Source organism: Bubalus kerabau, chromosome 4 (genome assembly GCF_029407905.1).
Source record: "Bubalus kerabau isolate K-KA32 ecotype Philippines breed swamp buffalo chromosome 4, PCC_UOA_SB_1v2, whole genome shotgun sequence".
Taxonomy (NCBI): Eukaryota; Metazoa; Chordata; class Mammalia; order Artiodactyla; family Bovidae; genus Bubalus; species Bubalus kerabau.
In genome coordinates, this window is record NC_073627.1 from 147,111,322 (window position 1) to 147,128,282 (window position 16,961).

Genomic DNA, 16,961 nt, shown 5'->3' on the forward strand with positions numbered 1-16,961 from the left:
TGGGCAGCTGGTTGTTTTTCTATAGAGGGGACTCGTCATTAGAGGCCCCGGAGGATGAGGGGAGGCACCTTGAGCTGTTTTCCTTTCTCTTTGGCCCCCATTTACTTTTCCTCTTGGAAGGAGCACGGCCACCGGCCGGTGCCCACAGTTCACTTGTCCTGGTGAAGGCAGCTTGACAGCTGCATAAATCACGTGGCAATACCACTAATAGGTCGCTGCCTGAGACTGTACCAGACCACCCAGGCGCAGCCCCAGCCGGCCTTGGAGGCTGCACACGAATACAGTAATGCAAATCGCTTAACCCTTTATTACTCCACAGCACCAGGACAAACAGCTCCTAATGTCCTCTTCCCTCCCGTCCCTATGCCCAGACCAGCTTCGTTTGCTTCTCATTTCTTCTCTCCACGCCACCCAACTCCTTACACCTCCCTTCCCCACCTGATGTTCTCCCATTCTCTCCAGATTGTGGGTGACCCTGGGCTTCCCACAGGTGATGGAAGACCAGGGCTTTGAGCTCAGGTGAGATGGCATTGCCTGGGGATCCTGAGACTGAAGAAGGGAACTTGGGCGAGTGGCAGAGCCGGAGACAGAGGCTGCAAGCTGAGCGCACAGGATTCTGGCCTTTGCAACTCCTACTTCTTGGCCTCAGGGGTGGTTTCTTCACAGTCTAGTGACAGGTGTCCTGGGCCTCTGTCCTGGATGCCAAAGGAAAGCAAAGTGTGCAGTGAAGATGGAGAGAGAAAACCACGCCCCACGTGGAGGTTCTTCCCTCCAGCTGTGTTTCTCAAGTGCTAATAATTCATGCTCTCCTGGTGCAAGGTGCCAGGACACCAGAGAGAATGAGACAGTGTCCTGCTCTCTGGAACTCCTGGTCCTGCACACCGCAATGTGACAAAGCTGTCTTCTCCCTGGCCCTCCCGGTAGGAACTGTCCCCTGCAACCACCCCCCTGCTGATTCTCCTGTAGTGCAGCTAGCCTCCAGCTGCTCCAAATGCCCAGGCTGCTCCTCCAAGGGGCCTTTGCATTATTTGCTGTTTCTTTTCTTAAGGGAATCTAAGAAAGGGTGTGGCTCCTTCCCTCACATCCTTCAGGTCTTTGCTCAAGTGCCAACTTCTCAGCCAAAACTTATCACTTGATTTAGCATTGCAGCTAAATTATATGGCACCCCACGCCTCTGCTCTGCTTTATTTTTCTTTATAGCACTTACTCACTTTCAAATACTCTGTATAATTTTCTACTTTATTTTATTGTATGCCTTCCCCTCTAGCAGGGTGTTTCTTTCAGGGTTCAGTTCAGTTCAGTTCAGTTCAGTCGCTCAGTTATGTCCGACTCTTTGCTACCCCATGAATCGCAGCACACCAGGTCTCCTTGTCCATCACCAACTCCCGGAGTTCACTCAGATTCACGCCCATCGAGTTGGTGATGCCATTCAGCCATCTCATCCTCTGTCATCCCCTTCTCTTCCTGCCCCCAATCCCTCCCAGCATCAGAGTCTTTTTCAATGAGTCAACTCTTCGCATGAGGTAGCCAAGTACTGGAGTTTCAGCTTTAGCATCATTCTTTCCAAAGAAATCCCAGGGCTCTTTCAGGGTAAGAACTTTTAATTGCTTTGTTCACTGATGTATCCTGGATGAATAGATTACTGCTTCTAGATACTAGGTGCTCAATGAATATTTGTTGAGTGATTAAATGCTATAGAGGAGGAATATGGCATAAGTATTGGAGACCTGGGGTAAATAGTGATAGATTGGCATATAGGGGCTGGGGAAGGAGTTGTGAGTCCCAAATGTAACAACCCAGGGATCAGTCTTCCTATCAAGGAACTTGGAAGCCATCAAGGAATTAAGGAGATTCACTTTCTTTTTATAATTACTTAGCATTACACCATCGCCTCCAAAAAATATTTATTTATTTTCCCTTGAAAATAGTTGTTTATTTGTGGTAGGCTAAATAATAGTCCCTAAAACTGTTCATGTACTGATTCACAGATGTGATTAAACTGGTGATCTTATGATGAGTTATTATATTGGCTTATCTGCACGGCTGAACGTAATCATGAGTGTTCTAATGAGGCAGACAGAAGGATCAGAGAGAGAGAAGTGACCCTGACAGCAGAGGATGGAACCATGATGGGCCACAAGCCAAGGAATGCAGGAACTGATATCAATTTCATATTAGTTTGGTTCAGTTCAATTGTTCAGTCGTGTCCAACTCTGCTACCCCATGAATCGCAGCACACCAGGCCTCACTGTCCATCACCAACTCCCAGAGTCCACCCAAACCCATGTCCATTGAGTTGGTGATGCGATCCAACCATCTCATCCTCTGTCATCCCCTTCTCCTCCTGCCCTCAATCTTTCCCAGCATCAGGGTCTTTTCAAATGAGTCGACTCTTCTCATCAGGTGGCCAAAGTATTGGAGTTTCAGCTTCAACATCAGTCCTTCCAATGAACACCCAGGACTCATCTCCTTTAGGATGGACTGGTTGGATGTCCTTGCAGTCCAAGGGACTCTCAAGAGTCTTCTCCAACACCACAGTTCAATACCATCAATTCTTTGGCGCTCAGCTTTCTTCACAGTCCAACTCTCACATCCATACGTGACCACTGGAAAAACCATAGCCTTGACTAGATGGACTTTGTTGGCAAAGTAATGTCTCTGCTTTTTAATATGCTGTTTAGATTGATCATAACTTTCCTTCCAAGGAGTAAGTGTCTTTTAATTTCATGGCTGCAATCACCATCTGCAGTGATTTTGGAGCCCAGAAAAATAAAGTAAGCCACTGTTTCCTCATCTAGGCTCTTAATTGGTTTTGAATTAAATGCATCTTCCATAAGCTTCTAGTTGATACATATAGGAGATGTGCCTGTCTCCTATTCTGGTAAATCAAGGCCATTTGACATGTTTATTCATTTACCGTCAAGACTCATTTGGGGCCTTTAACCACTCCTTCTGCTCCTCTTTTCTCTCAGAAGAGATGCCCCTCCTCATTTATGATTTATATTTATGTTCTTGGAATTTATCTCTTCTGCCTAAAGCCAGCAAAAACAATAACTTGGATGTCATTGTAATTGTCAACATCATCCCCCTACTAATGATATGTGATATGTCACCCTTGTCTACACACACACACACACACACACACAGACACAGACACACAGACACACACACGGTGTCCTGTGGTGATGCAGTGCAGTCTTCATATTTATCAGGGCATCCTCACAAAAGGTATACACAGCCACTATGGGGCTTTAGCCTGATGCCTTGTACATAGCAGATACACAAACTCAGAGAATAAACTAACATGTCTAATAGAAACATCTTTGTTATTTGAAATGATCAGAAATAGTCTAGTAAGAGATATTTGTTATGTATAGCCTGTATGCCAATTTTTATGCCTTGCTAATCTTTTTATTATTAATCATAACAATATAAGAATAACAATGATGATATCTAACATTTGTTGTTGTTATTCAGTCGCTCAGTTGTGTCCTACTTTTGCAACCCCATGGATTGCAGCATGCCAGGCCTCCCTGTCCATCACCATACCCTGGAGGTTGCTCAAACTCATGTCCATTGAGTTGGTGATGATGCCATCCAGCCATCTCATCCTCTCTCATCCTCTCCTCTTCCTGCCTTCAATCTTTCCCAGCATCAAGATCTTTTCCAATGAGTCAGCTCTTTGTATGAAGTGGTCAAAGTATTGAAGCTTCAGCTTTAGCATCAGTCCTTCCAATGAATATTCAGGGTTGATTTTCTTTAGAATTGACTGGTTTGATCTTCTTGCTGTCCAAGGGATTCTCAAGAGTTTTCTCCAGCACCACAGTTCACAAGCATCAGTTCTTCGGTGCTCAGCCTTTTTTATTGATCATTTATTTATCTAACATTTATTGACCATTTGCTCTGTGCCAAGACTCTTCATCTCATACAAATCCTAGAAGGATGGTATTGTCATTACCCTTCACCCTGCCCCCTCAACCTAGAGGCTCCTACTCAGTTTGCTCTTATTGAATATTGTACAAAATGTTAACCCAGGTCTGTTAACTGGAAGTGCCAACAGGACCTTAGTTTCTAGGTAGACACAGAGTGTCAGTGATACGCCAGAACCTCAAGCCCACGTTGGATTGTGCAGGTGAACCGATAACCTTGGCAGGACTTCAAATAGAAGTCCCACATTGGTGAAGCCTCTGACTCAGCAAACTCAAAACCACTAGAGGGACCTCCAGAAACTGGTGCAAGGTGGACAGAGAGGAGAAATTGCTTTTGTAGCAAATACGCTCATACTTCCAAATTCTGAAGCAAGACAGTAAAAGCACCAGCATATGAGAGTGTTCTCAGATTTGAAAAACAGATAGCCAAAGAAAAAGTTCTTATATTTATAGGGTAAAATACCTATTTTCAAATATATGGATTTTTTAAAAAATCTGAATGATAATGACAAGATACATGTATAAAGTATCTTAACACAAGAAAGTAAAAAAGCAACCAAACAAAAATCCAAAGTAAATCCAAAGAAAATATGAAACATAAATTAATGAAATAGGCAAAATCTTTAAAACAGAAACTTGATTCTTTAAAAAGATTATCTCTAATGAGATTGTGTGTGTGTGTGCATGTCTGCTTGAGCAAGACAAAAAGAGAAAAGAGGATAAGCATAAAGAAATAGAAAAGGTGAAATAATTCAGATATAGGGATTGAAAAAAACAAACAAACAAGAGTAACAGGAATAGCTCTAAGCCCTAACTGAAAACCTAGGTACAAAAGGAAAGCCATGTAACTCTGACCCACTCTGCCTCTCTCTCCACACACTCTTCAACCACTTGCTATTTCCATGCTTCTCCTCCCAGGCATGAACATCCTCAGTTTTGTCTGAACTTTACATCCATGAAATTATTGGAGGGAACAAGATATTTAAGTAGGGTTGTCAGATGTAGCAAATGAAAAACATGGGATTCCCAATTAACTTTGAATTTCAGATAGACACAAATCACTTTTTTGTTATACATATGTCCCAAATATGCAGTGTGGGACATACTTAACACTTAAAAATGATTCAATATCTGTAGTCCAAATTTAACTGGCCACCCTATTTTTTTTTTTTTTTTTCACCTGGCAACCCTACATGTTTAGGGTCTGTTGAGTTTGATAACTGGAAGGGTTGCCAGATTTAGCAAATGAAAGTACAGGACACCCAAATATATGCTAATTTGGTCATACTTATACTAAAAAACTATGTGCTGTTTACCTGAAATTCAAAATTAAGTAGACATTCTAAATTTTGTTTGGTGACTCTAATCCCAAGGAGAAGGTTTACTGTTTGAGAGTAGCCTAACTGTGAAAGGCCCTGGGGCGGGAATTAATCATCCTGTCTGAAGTCCTACTAAGGCATCTTGGAGAAGCCCAGAAGCCAGAGGAGACGCTGGAGTGGGATGCTTTATACCTTGGCTTCTGGTAAGAGGGTCTGGCATGCTCTCTGATTTGTAGAGGGCATGGGGCTTCCCTAGCTCTGGGGCAGCTTTGTTGAAGAGTCAGTATTCAAATCCAGATCACAGCTACTTTGGATCCTTCAGAGTGGAACATCTCTCTGTCCAAAATGTATTCTGATCTTGATTTATTCGGTGCCTTATTAAAGATCTACAGCTCAGAGTTTCTGAACCAAACAATAATGTGGGGAAGGGAGGGAGGAAATGGCTTATGCCTTTTTCCAATTGTTGGTTAATCATTTTGGATTGTTAAAGGTTAAGTCAGAAAAAGGTAAAAATGTGTGTATTGCTGGGTTGGGGGCAAACTTCGGGTCTACACTGCCTTTAGTCATTTACCTTCTGGCTTAATTCCCTTTTATCAACTTTGTTTACCCTTCCCCCACTCTAGTCTCTTGCAAAATACTTGTAAAAGAACATTAACAGGAGGAGGATCAAGAATCTTGTTTTCTTTTCATTCTTTTTGATTTATGTTCCTTTGTCTTGAAAGCTCCTGTAATCTCCCACATCTTCAGAGCCAGTTCCCTGCTGACAGGGAAAAGGCAGCAAAAACTCCCCTGGCTTTGAGATAAACCATCCCAAGCTGGATCACTAACTAGCTACACAAACTTTCTCCTTTGAGCCTTCTCTGAAATGTTGGGAACTCTAGAACTTCTGCCTTGAAAACGAGGGAAAGCAAACATTACAGGCCGCGTCTTTAGAAGCACGTAATCAGAGCTTTTTATTAACTCTAGTGGGAGTAAGGCCTTGTATTGAATTGGTCTGGTAACTCCTTTATTGCAGCTGACATTTATTGAGGTGCTACTATATGCCGCGGGCTAGGGCTGTAGGGGAGGCAAAGATAAACATGATGAGGTTGTGCCTTCAGGAACTTGCTTGTAAAATAGTTGGGGGCAAATATAACCAGTCTTCTAAGATCCCACTCTATACCGGGTGAGATAACCCTGCTTTCCACTCTTCCGGCAGTCTGTGTCTTCCTAATATTGCACATTTAAAAATGCATTCACTCCTGTAAGGATTGGTGTCTTGCTGTCTCACTAGTTTCTATGCTCTGTGAGCTCCAGGAGGGGAGGGGCTGGATCTAATTTGAAGATATTCAGAAAAGGGCACCATAGTCTCCTTACACACTGTACAGCTATGTGAACTGAACTCATGGCAAGGACTTGCAGGATGTTTACTCAGAGGGCATTCTTCTCAGTGGCAGAAGGAGGACACACTGGCCCCACCTGGCTCTTACCAGGGGATAGCGGACTCAGCCCAGAGATGAGAATCCATCTTTAGAGCTTGCAGCATCCCCACCTTCACTGACCTCAGCTTCAGAGGAATTAGCACCAAACCCTACAATCAGAAGGTTTCCCTGTAGCCCTCTGGGAGAGGCAGGGACCTGATCCCAGTTACTACCTGAAGCCCGAGGGTCAGTGACAGTGTGTAGCTTAGAGAAAATCTTGGCTAAACAATAGGAACTTGAGAATGTTCCTAGCACAGTTAGGTAATCATTTGATTGACTTTCCAAAATTTGGCACTTTGGAGAATAAAGGGGGGGGGCCCTATTATTAATTGCTCTTAACCAGGCATCAGCCAGGATTTTCTCAGGCAAACTTAATAGTCTGAATGGCTATACTATAGTATAGTGGTTAATAGTGCAAACTCTGAAGCCAGACAGCCTGGGTCCAGTTCAAACTCTGCCACTCAGCTGTGTGACCTTGAGATGTTACTCAATGTCTCTGTATTTTAGTTTCCTCAGCTGTTAAACTGAATATGAAAACAGTACCATCTCACATGGTTGTGTTTAAGATTCCATGAGTAGAAAAATGCTAGTAAAGTGCCTGGGTGCAGGGCAAATGCTACATAATTGTTTGCTGTTGTTTTTATTAAGGAATAGAAAGAGAAGTATGTATTTTTCAAAATTCCGTAATGGGGCAAGCACTCAACTTGGTGATATATGTACATTTTGTTTTATAATCTTCAAGTAACACTACACTGTTGGGATTTTTAACCCAACTTTAGGTATGGGGAAACTGAGGTTCTAATGAGGCTAAGTAAAGTCGATTCATGTGTGATCTGAGCTCTGTTATGCCTCAAAGCCCAGGCTCAGCCTGTTATTACCATCCTGCTCTGGCAGAGGGAGCTACCCCCACCCCCACCCCACCCCCTCATTCTAGTTCAGTGGTACAGGGAATAGCTCATAAATTCCTCCTACATTTGATAGTTCCTCAGGCCTCTAGTATTTGCCTGTGTTGTTCCCTCTACCTGGAAAGCCCTTCATCTACTTGTTTAGCTTTGTTGCCTCCACTTTACATCTAATTCTAGCTTAAGCATCACCTCCTCTGGCAATCCTTCCTAGATCATCCACCCTAGTCTTCAGTCTGAATTAGGTTTTCCTCCATGGTCCTACCTGCTGGTCATATAAGAACTCTTAGTCCACTCTATGTAATTATCTATTTCCCCTACTAGTCTACAAGCTTTCTATGTCTATTCACCTCACTAAATATAGTACCTGGGCATAACAGGTACTCATTAAATTTGCATGGGTTGGATGGAATCATGAGTGAGCTGTGGAGAAATGTTGAGAGATACCTGTAGAGAAGGGATAGAACCTGGAGATGTGGTATGTCATGTTGGCATCCAGACTTCAGGTCGTTGCAACATGAACAGAGGGGAGAGATCTGAATAAGCAACGTGATGAGCATGGGGTTTTCAGTCCTGGATGTTCTTCTGGGTGGATTAGAAGGAAGGAGAGTAGGGACCTTGACAAAAGTGATGTTACTGCTGCTAAGTCACTCCAGTCATTCCTGAGATAATACAGGCTTCAAGTGATGAGGTTGGCAATGGGAAGGACAGAAGATTCAGGTGGAGAAATGGGCTCAAGAGAAAATTGATGATTCAAGAGAAGATTCAAAGTGTTCCTTGCTGTTAATCAAACTAGGAATCAGAATACAAGAACCAAAGTAAGACCGGAAATAAAAGCTGGAGACCAGGCTCAGGGCAGACTGGATTCTCTGGGTTGCCTGGAACCTCGCTTCTACAATGCAGGGAGAAGTCAGAACCAGGTGAGCTACAGGAGGTCTGAGGCTTCATGGCAAACCTACCTTCTCTTTCCAGGTCTGACCCTTAGAAACAAGGCACAAACATCAGTCCTAGAAAGACCTGAAAGTAAAGGACGTTTTTCAATCAGGCAATAAGCTTTTACATTTTTCCTTCTAGGACATGAACCAATCACAGGGTTTCTCTTATCTGTGGGAAGGATTTGGGCAATATTGACTACAGTTAAGTATGTTGTGCTGATGAATTGAGGGCTCAGTAGAAACAGTTTTTGAGAAGTTCAACGAAACAACACATATTTGTTAATTGGTTAATGTGTGGTAACTTTTAAAAAGAATTAGCATTTATTTTGTTTTATTTCCTGCCAAATTAATATATATTTATTGCAGAAAATTTGAAAAAGGCAATCACAATGAAGATTCAGTTCAGTTCAGTTCAGTTCAGTTGCTCAGTTGTGTCCGATTCTTTGCGACCCCATGGACTGCAGAATGCCAAGCCTCCCTGTCCATCACCAACTCCCAGAGCTTGCTTAAACTCATGTCCATTGAGTTGGTGATGTCATTCAACCATCTCATCCTCTGTCATCTCCATTTCCTCCTGTCTTCAATCTTTCCCACCATCAGGGTCTTTCCAATGAGTCAGTCCTTTGCATCAGGTGGTCAAAGTATTGTAGCTTCCACGTCAGCATCAGTCCTTCCAATAAATATTTAGGACTTATTTTATTTAGGTTTGACCGGTTGGATCTCCTTGCAGTCCAAGGGACTCTCAAGAGTCTTCTCCAACATCACAGTTCAAAAGCATCAATTCTTCAGTGTTCAGCTTTCTTTATAATCCAACTCTCACAACCATACATGACTACTGGGAAAACCATAGCTTTGACTAGATGGACCTTTGTTGGCAACTTAATGTCTCTGCTTTTTAATATGATGTCTAGGTTGGTCATAGCTTTTCTTCCAAGGAGCAAGTGTCTTTTAATTTCATAGCTGCAGCAGTGATTTTGGAGCCCAAGAAAATAAAGTCTGTCACTGTTTCCACTGTTTCTCCATCTATTTGACATGAAGTGATGGGACCAGATGCCATGATCTTAGTTTTTTGAATGTTGAGTTTTAAGCCAGCTTTTTCAATGAAGATTACATTACCAGTAATTCAAATACCCAGTGATGATCACGGTCAACATTGGAAGAATTCTCATAGCCAGTCATTGTGTGGCCTTCAAATTGTTAATGTGATTTAGGCATTCTGAAGGCAAAAGGGAAATTCCACTATGGGTGAAACTGAGGAGCATTTTTTTTTTAACAAAGATGGATGCTAGTAGGGTTTTGGTGATTGTTACTTGGTGATCACCAGATATTTCCCTAAGCACTTTATACTCAGAAAATATTCCATGTTTTAACTACATGTGCATATTTATACACGTAGTGTCATATTACAAGAAAGGTTTGGTAAATCTTTAGAATTTTTCCCTGATGAAATGAAGTTTTCCATGTCTCATGACTGTGAGCACATAGAAAACAAGGACTTTATTTTAATTCATCTCTTGCACAATTCCTGACATGTGATGATCTGTAGAACTGAATTGACATACATCTGCATCATCTAAGATACTTCCATATGCTCTAGGGTGGAAAGGCTACCTAGCTGCAAAGGGCTACTCTTAGTTTAACTGATCTATGTAATAGCTATCTGTAGCTGTATAACAAATTACCCTGAAATTTAGAGGCTTAAAAGGACAAACATTTATCATCTCACATTTCCTGTGAGTCAGGAATTTGGGGGCAGCTTGGCTTGGTGATTCCAACCCAATGTCTTTTGTTAGTTGTAGTGAAGTTATTATCCAAGGCAGATGTTGCCAACCCCCACCCCCTACCCCCACCAGAGGATTCTGATGTACACTGCAGATTGATTGTTCTAATATAGTATTTTTTTCTCAGCACTGTGGTGCTTCCTTTTAACTACCCTTTTACAAATATTTTTGTTCAGAGTTCATTGAGAGATTCCTAGATACCTTCCCAACTTGGTCTCTGCTTCCACACCACTTCTGATGGATGGATGAATGCCTGAACTGTTTTGTTTAGTAGAAACAGTACCATGATTGATTAGCAAGGTCTGTCACAGCAGAGCGGGGACAGTGCAGCCATCAGCATCAGCCCTACCTTAGCCTCTGGCTCTCTGGATAATTTGAGAATTAAACACACACACACACACACCACAAATTTCTTTAAATTATGAAAGAGGCATGTAAATTGTCTTTGGTTTGTACTATTTTATATGGTGTTTGCAACCTTTGTAATTTTAGGAGAGATCTTATTTTGTATTAACCACACATATGGGCAGGAGTAAAACAAAGCAAAACAAAACAACAGAAAGAACTTACTGTTTGTTTTTTAAGCCAGGGCTGCAAAAGGCTCCGTGTTGATGGAAGGCTCTGTATTTTTCTTTGGCAACTAGACCTAGAGGGCCCGGCTAGAATTTATTCCCTTCCCAGGACGCCCCCCTGGGGACCTACTCCACGCCCACAGAGGGCTCTGTGGTTACTTTTCATAAGCTGCCATAATTTTCAAAGCCCAAAGGGCTCATAATCAGATTTGGGAAAGCTGCTCTATTTGTAAGCGGCTGAGGCTGGCTTTCACGAGGTTGTTCCCTGAAGGGAGCGATGAGTGACAGCAAAGACATCCTTTTTTCCCCACTTGGGGATAATCCTTTGTTTAGCAGGTCTTTATTGTTGCGGAGGAAGTTTACTTAGCTTCTGATCCCACTGGACTGATTCAGCTGCTACGCCATCACCCTCCGCCCCACGAAGCACCTCTGCAGACGGAGCTCCTGGGAAGGGGTGTGAGGAAAGGGTCAGTCTGCTTGGTGCACACTCAGGTTTTTAGGCAGATCTTTTTTTCTTCAGGTTTATGGATTGCATCCTTCCACCTGCAACCTCAGTTATCACACAAAGGGAAACTGTTTCAGCTGGGGTTACAGCAAAATCTCTCTTCTTGCAAGGTCATCCTTGTCCTCCAGGGAAAGCATTCCAACTGCATGGCTGCCTTCTTTCTGCCTGCTTTGCCTCAAGAAACGCTGAAACATCAGAAATGTAGATTCCAATTCCCGCTCAGCTCCTTAATATTGATCAAGGGAGCTTTCACCAAGGCTTCTCTTCCCATTTCCTTTGCTTTTCACAGTGTGCCCTTACATGCGCTTCTTCGAGGACATTTTTAACTTTGAACCACTGAATCTAATTGCTTAATTGTCATTTTAGTTCTTTGCTCTTAACCATTTCTTCCTCAGTTTCTAATGTCAGGTGTCTTGATTCTTCTCTTCACGAAAGAAGACAGTTCTACTAACCCATCATTAACATTTTATAAGGAAATAATCCTATTAATTATAAATAACATTTATTGAGCTTTTATACCATTCTATTCTTCAAAGAGTTTTCCATGTAGTAACTCCTTTAATCTTTGCAACAACCCTGCATGGTCAACAGTATTGTAAATGGCAATTTTCAAGTGATGATGCTAAGACTCACAGAGGTTAAGTGATTTGCCCAAGGTCATATGGACTGCTTCCCTTAACCAATTCTGCTTAGCAGTTTACCCTAAATTAATCATAGAATTTGACAGGAAGGATCTTACTTTTAGAAGGAGACTGTTTGGGGGATAGTAGATCAGTCCTTGGTTGTGAAAGAAAGCTTTTTCATCGTGATGTTTATCGCTCGGCTGTACCATGTGGGGTTTGAATTGTTGAGCCTTGTTAAATACTAAGTTCCAAACAGCTGAATTAACTGACTAGTGAGTCACACATTTGCAAAAAGGAAAACAATCTTCACCTCCACCTAGTGTGGGTTTCGTCAGCCAGATACAATTTCTCGTTTCACGGCTCAAGGGCTCAGAAAACATTTTTCCTTGATTAGAGTGGATTCTCCAAATTCCCTCCCACCTCCTCATTCTGGGCAGAGACCCCTTTCTTTAACTGAGCAGTTCTGTTCAGCTGACTTCTAAGATGCTACCAAAGCTAGTTTCTTTGCATCTGTCTCTGGTGCCCACTCTCCGACTGAGACAAATTAATTAATAACTGATGGATTTTTCAGTTTTACCTGTAGGTTTTTAGAATTTTAGATATTCAGCTCATCAGTAAAATACAGGATTGATTTTTGTCTGACACATATTTCTAGACTTAAAGATTCTTTAATCTCAAAAGGACAAAATTAAGCATATTCTAGTTGTCCCCGTAACTTTCTACAGGCAGTGATTGACGACTATTACCGCATGTTAACCTGTGTTCAGTTCTTTCATTTTGGCCTTGAAGTCCAAGTGTGTCACAGACAGGAGTATGACTCACCTTCCCTTGGGGGAGGTATTTGACTGTCCTGGTCCCTCACTCACCTCGCAGATGTCTGTGAGATCACAGCCTCTGGGAATGAACTCCCCACGTATTGTAATTCTAGATGAGCCAAAGCTGTTACACACTTTATGTCCCCATTCAACATATTTCTGATTACAGGAAGGAAGCCAGAGAGAATGAATAATAATTTCCTGTGGTGGTGGTGAATTTGGGATGCAGTCAACAGGTGTGGGAACATCTGTAGCTATCCAGCAGCACTGTTCTGAATAGTGTTTTATAAACGTAATTAATTCTGCTTCCAATGGATTCGACTATATTGATGGATGAGAACTGCTAGATCCAATGAATAAATTACTGAATTCAACTTATTGCTTTTGGTTAATTCTGTAGTCAGAAATCTTGTTTCTTGAGAAGTACTTAATGAAATCAGCAATTTGCAAATCCTCTTTTTTGGGGGTCAGTTTCATGGGAAAAAAATAAGTGTACTTTTGAAAATCCTTGCTGAAGCTTAAGGAAGCAAAGTTTATTCTGTGAATTCTCTAGGTGACCAAAACATTGGAAAAGAGCACTGTATTTTTCCTAAAGACTGTTCATGGAAAGTAGGACATGATTTATAGTCAGTGTCAGTGGGGACACAAACTTGAAGGCAGGAAAAACCAACAAATCAATGAATTGTGTTTTGCTCTAACTTCTTTTTCTTGTTTAGAAAGAGCTCTTTGCTAAGATGTTGTAAATAAAATATGCTTCCATACGGAACAGAAATAAAAATCATTTTCATTTGGGTAGTCAGTTTTCTTTCATCCTTGTTTCCAGAACGAGCAGACCTTGTTTGAACCCTTTTCCACAAAAGTTTTATGTTGCAATTTCTTGACCTAGTAAGGTTTTATAAATGTGTGATTTGAATTCTATATCCAGAGCTGTACAAATATTTGAATTTTGGTTTTAGCAGCGCATTCATCAGTCATGACGTTGCAATGTGGCTTCTCCTAGCATTTGTTGTCTTTGTTTTCTCCCAAAATATAAATTCTGGCTTTTCAATTAGAACTTGATTTATCTCCAGAAAGTTACCAAAATAAACTCGGTATTAGTGAGCTCATAGGAAAATGTTGCCCAGGTGCTCTGGTAAGCAGGGGTCATGATCTTTTAGCCTTCTCTCCTACTTATCCTCTCCACAATCCTCGAGAAAGACTTCTCTAAATGAAGCGATTGCCTTTAAGTGTCCTTAGGAATTTGAACAGATTGAAACTGCCTGAAGCCATGGGGTTTACTAAAGGGCTTTAAAAAATTGACATTTCAAAGAACAGGGGAGGGAACAGAGGAGGGAGACCTCCTTCAAATTGGCTCCTCAGTTTCTTAGTTAACAAAATGTGATAGATATTTATTTTAGGTTACTGATGTTCAGAAGATATAGGCAATCTAGTGCAGATGCTACTAATTGTGTGTGTGATACAACCCTATTACTAGTTAAAAACATTTTATATATACAAAAGCATGTACTTCTCTATATGCATTGCATATAATTTGTTTCATTCCCTATGATACCTCTATATGATGTACATTAAAACATATACACAGCAAAATACACAGCCCTTGAATAACAGGGACCCTTGTTTGTGGAGTGAAGGGGGCATTGAACTGGGAGCTGGTACACAAGTGTTTTGATTTGTCTTTCTAAGCAGCTCAGAGCTGCCACTTGAGTTCTTTTGTATTCCATTTTGTCAAATAAACATGAAAAGGGTTGAATTTACTTTATTCTCTCTGAGTTTCTGGAAGCTGAGAAATATGACTGAGGTCTGGGGATACTGTAGAGGAGATTTTGGAAATTGGTGGGATTCAGATAGTCAGGGCCAGATGGCGATAGTGGTAAAGAGCCTGCCAGCCAATGCAGGAGACGATAGAGATGTGGATTCGATCCCTGGGTTGGGAAGATCCCCCTCGAGAAGGGTATGGTGACCCACTCCAATATTCTTGCCTGGAGAATCCTGTGGAGAGAGAAGCCTGGTGGGCTATAGTCCATGGGGTCGCAGAGAGTCAGACAGGACAGAAGTGACTTAGCATGCACACAGATAGTCAGAGGGAAGAGAGGATTCTTTACTGGGGTGGAGGCAGCTCTGGTAAAAGGATGAGGGTGGCAAGGTTGGGAAAGCATGAAGCAGAAAAGTTGGGGGCTGCTAAGAAATGTTTTGTGGTAAGCAGAGAATGGTGGGACAGATTTTGAAGCCCTCAGAGTGAAGCAGAGAAATTTAGCTTAATGATCTAGATGAAAGTTTAAGTCACTTGAGTAATAGGATAATTGCAATTTTTTCTTGAACATTCATGTGATAATGGTATGTAGGATGAATTGAATGGGGAAATTAAGTCTGGAATTAACATCGTGGCCTGGAAGGCTGGTACATATGTTCATTTATGCATTTAGTCAATCAAGATTTCAGTCACTGATCATATGATTGTGGCCTGTTTAATATATGTCAGGGTAGTAAGCACAAAAGACTCATGGTCTTTGCTTTCATGGAGCTTTTAGAATCTGTTGAGGGAATGCAAACTAAAAAGAATTGATATTAATATTTAATTAAAAAGTGTGATAAACACTAGAAACATGAAAAGATTGCTCATAACAATAAGGATAAATTTGTTATGATTCATGGGAAGAGAAACAGTACATTTAACAGAGATAGCAGGCAATGGCACCCCACTCCAGTACTCTTGCCTGGAAAATCCAATGGACAGAGGAGCCTGGTAGGCTGCGGTTCATGGGGTCGCTGGGAGTCGGACATGACTGAGCAACTTCACTTTCATTTTTCACTTTCATGCACTGGAGAAGGAAATGGCAACCCACTCCAGTGTTCTTGCCTGGAGAATCCCAGGGACGGGGAGCCTGGTGGGCTGCCATTTATGGGGTCGCACAGAGTTGGACACGACTGAAGTGACTTAGCATGGCAAAGGAATAATAATGTGGTTTGGAGGCAGAATAAGGAAGATTGACGTGTACTGGAAAAGTCAAAGATGACTCCAAAGTACCTAGAATGGAGGAAACTGTTCAGCCACACTCCTCACATTATGGATTTTGATGGTTGTATCGTCTAGTGTCATTTGCCATGCTCTTCTAGCCCCAGTATTTCTTGTGAACTGTCAGTTTAATATGGAGGATTGATTAGATTCCGTTTCCGTTTTTCAGCTAGAATATATCTTAGGTGAGGCCCTGTCATTCCTGTCTCCTCACCTCAGAAGGTCACTACTCTTTGATGGCTGTTCTTTTTGGTGATGTTAACGTTGATCAGTGTCCTTAGGTGTTGTCAGCCAGTCTTATTGATCTTTAATCTAATGGTTTTAGCAACCCCTAATGATCATTGAGGGCTGTAAAATGGGGCTTCCTTGGTGGCTCAATGGTGAAGAATCTGCCTGCCAATGCAGGAGACATAGATTTGATCCCTGATTCCCACATGCGGCAGAGCAAGTAAGCCTGTGCGCCACAACAATTGAACCTGTGCTCTAGAACCTGGGAGCACAGGCTCTGAAGCTTGGGTTTCGAAGAGCCCGAGCTTGGCAACAAGAGAAGCCACTGCCATGAGAAGGCTGCGCACCACAACTAGATAGTAAGTCTCGCTCACTGCAATTAGAGAAAAGCCCGTGCAGCAACCAAGACTCAGTGCAGCCAAAAATAAATAAATAAAATTTTCAAAAGAGCTGTCAAATGGTGATTTTCTGATTCTCAGATTCCTTGTGTGTTTATTACCCTCATCAACTATTTGGTTTTCCTGAAAAAAAGATTGAGTAAGAAGGATAGAATGAATGCTTGATCATTTTTCTTTATTTATCAGTTTTTAGAATAAGGAATCGGTTCCCTAGCATCTAGGAAAATAAGGAAATGGCAACCCACTCCAGTACTCTTGCCTGGAGAATCCAATGGACAGAGGAGCCTGGTGGGGTACAGTCCATGGGGTCGCAAGAGTTGGACATGACTGACTTTCATTCCCTAGCATCATCCAGAATTGAACAATATTTACTGTTTAGTATTTTTAGTGTCATGTTGAATTTCTCAGTTTTCAACATAATTGGTATGTTTCAATCCATTGCAGCTGTATGGGAAGAGAAACTTTTCCTTCTATCCTT

At 41.8% G+C, this 16,961-nt stretch overlaps 2 long non-coding RNA genes across 2 annotated transcripts; one reads left to right on the forward strand and one right to left on the reverse strand.

Moving 5' to 3' along the window:
• Positions 1-307: 307 nt before the first annotated feature.
• On the reverse strand, positions 308-12,480 carry LOC129651680 (uncharacterized). The gene is made up of 3 exons (XR_008714268.1): positions 10,897-12,480; positions 8,570-8,627; positions 308-695 (listed from the first exon to the last, which is right to left on the reverse strand). It is a non-coding gene; the product is annotated as an uncharacterized LOC129651680 (long non-coding RNA).
• On the forward strand, positions 5,156-14,174 carry LOC129651682 (uncharacterized). The gene is made up of 3 exons (XR_008714269.1): positions 5,156-6,278; positions 8,407-8,530; positions 13,011-14,174. It is a non-coding gene; the product is annotated as an uncharacterized LOC129651682 (long non-coding RNA).
• Positions 14,175-16,961: the final 2,787 nt, after the last annotated feature.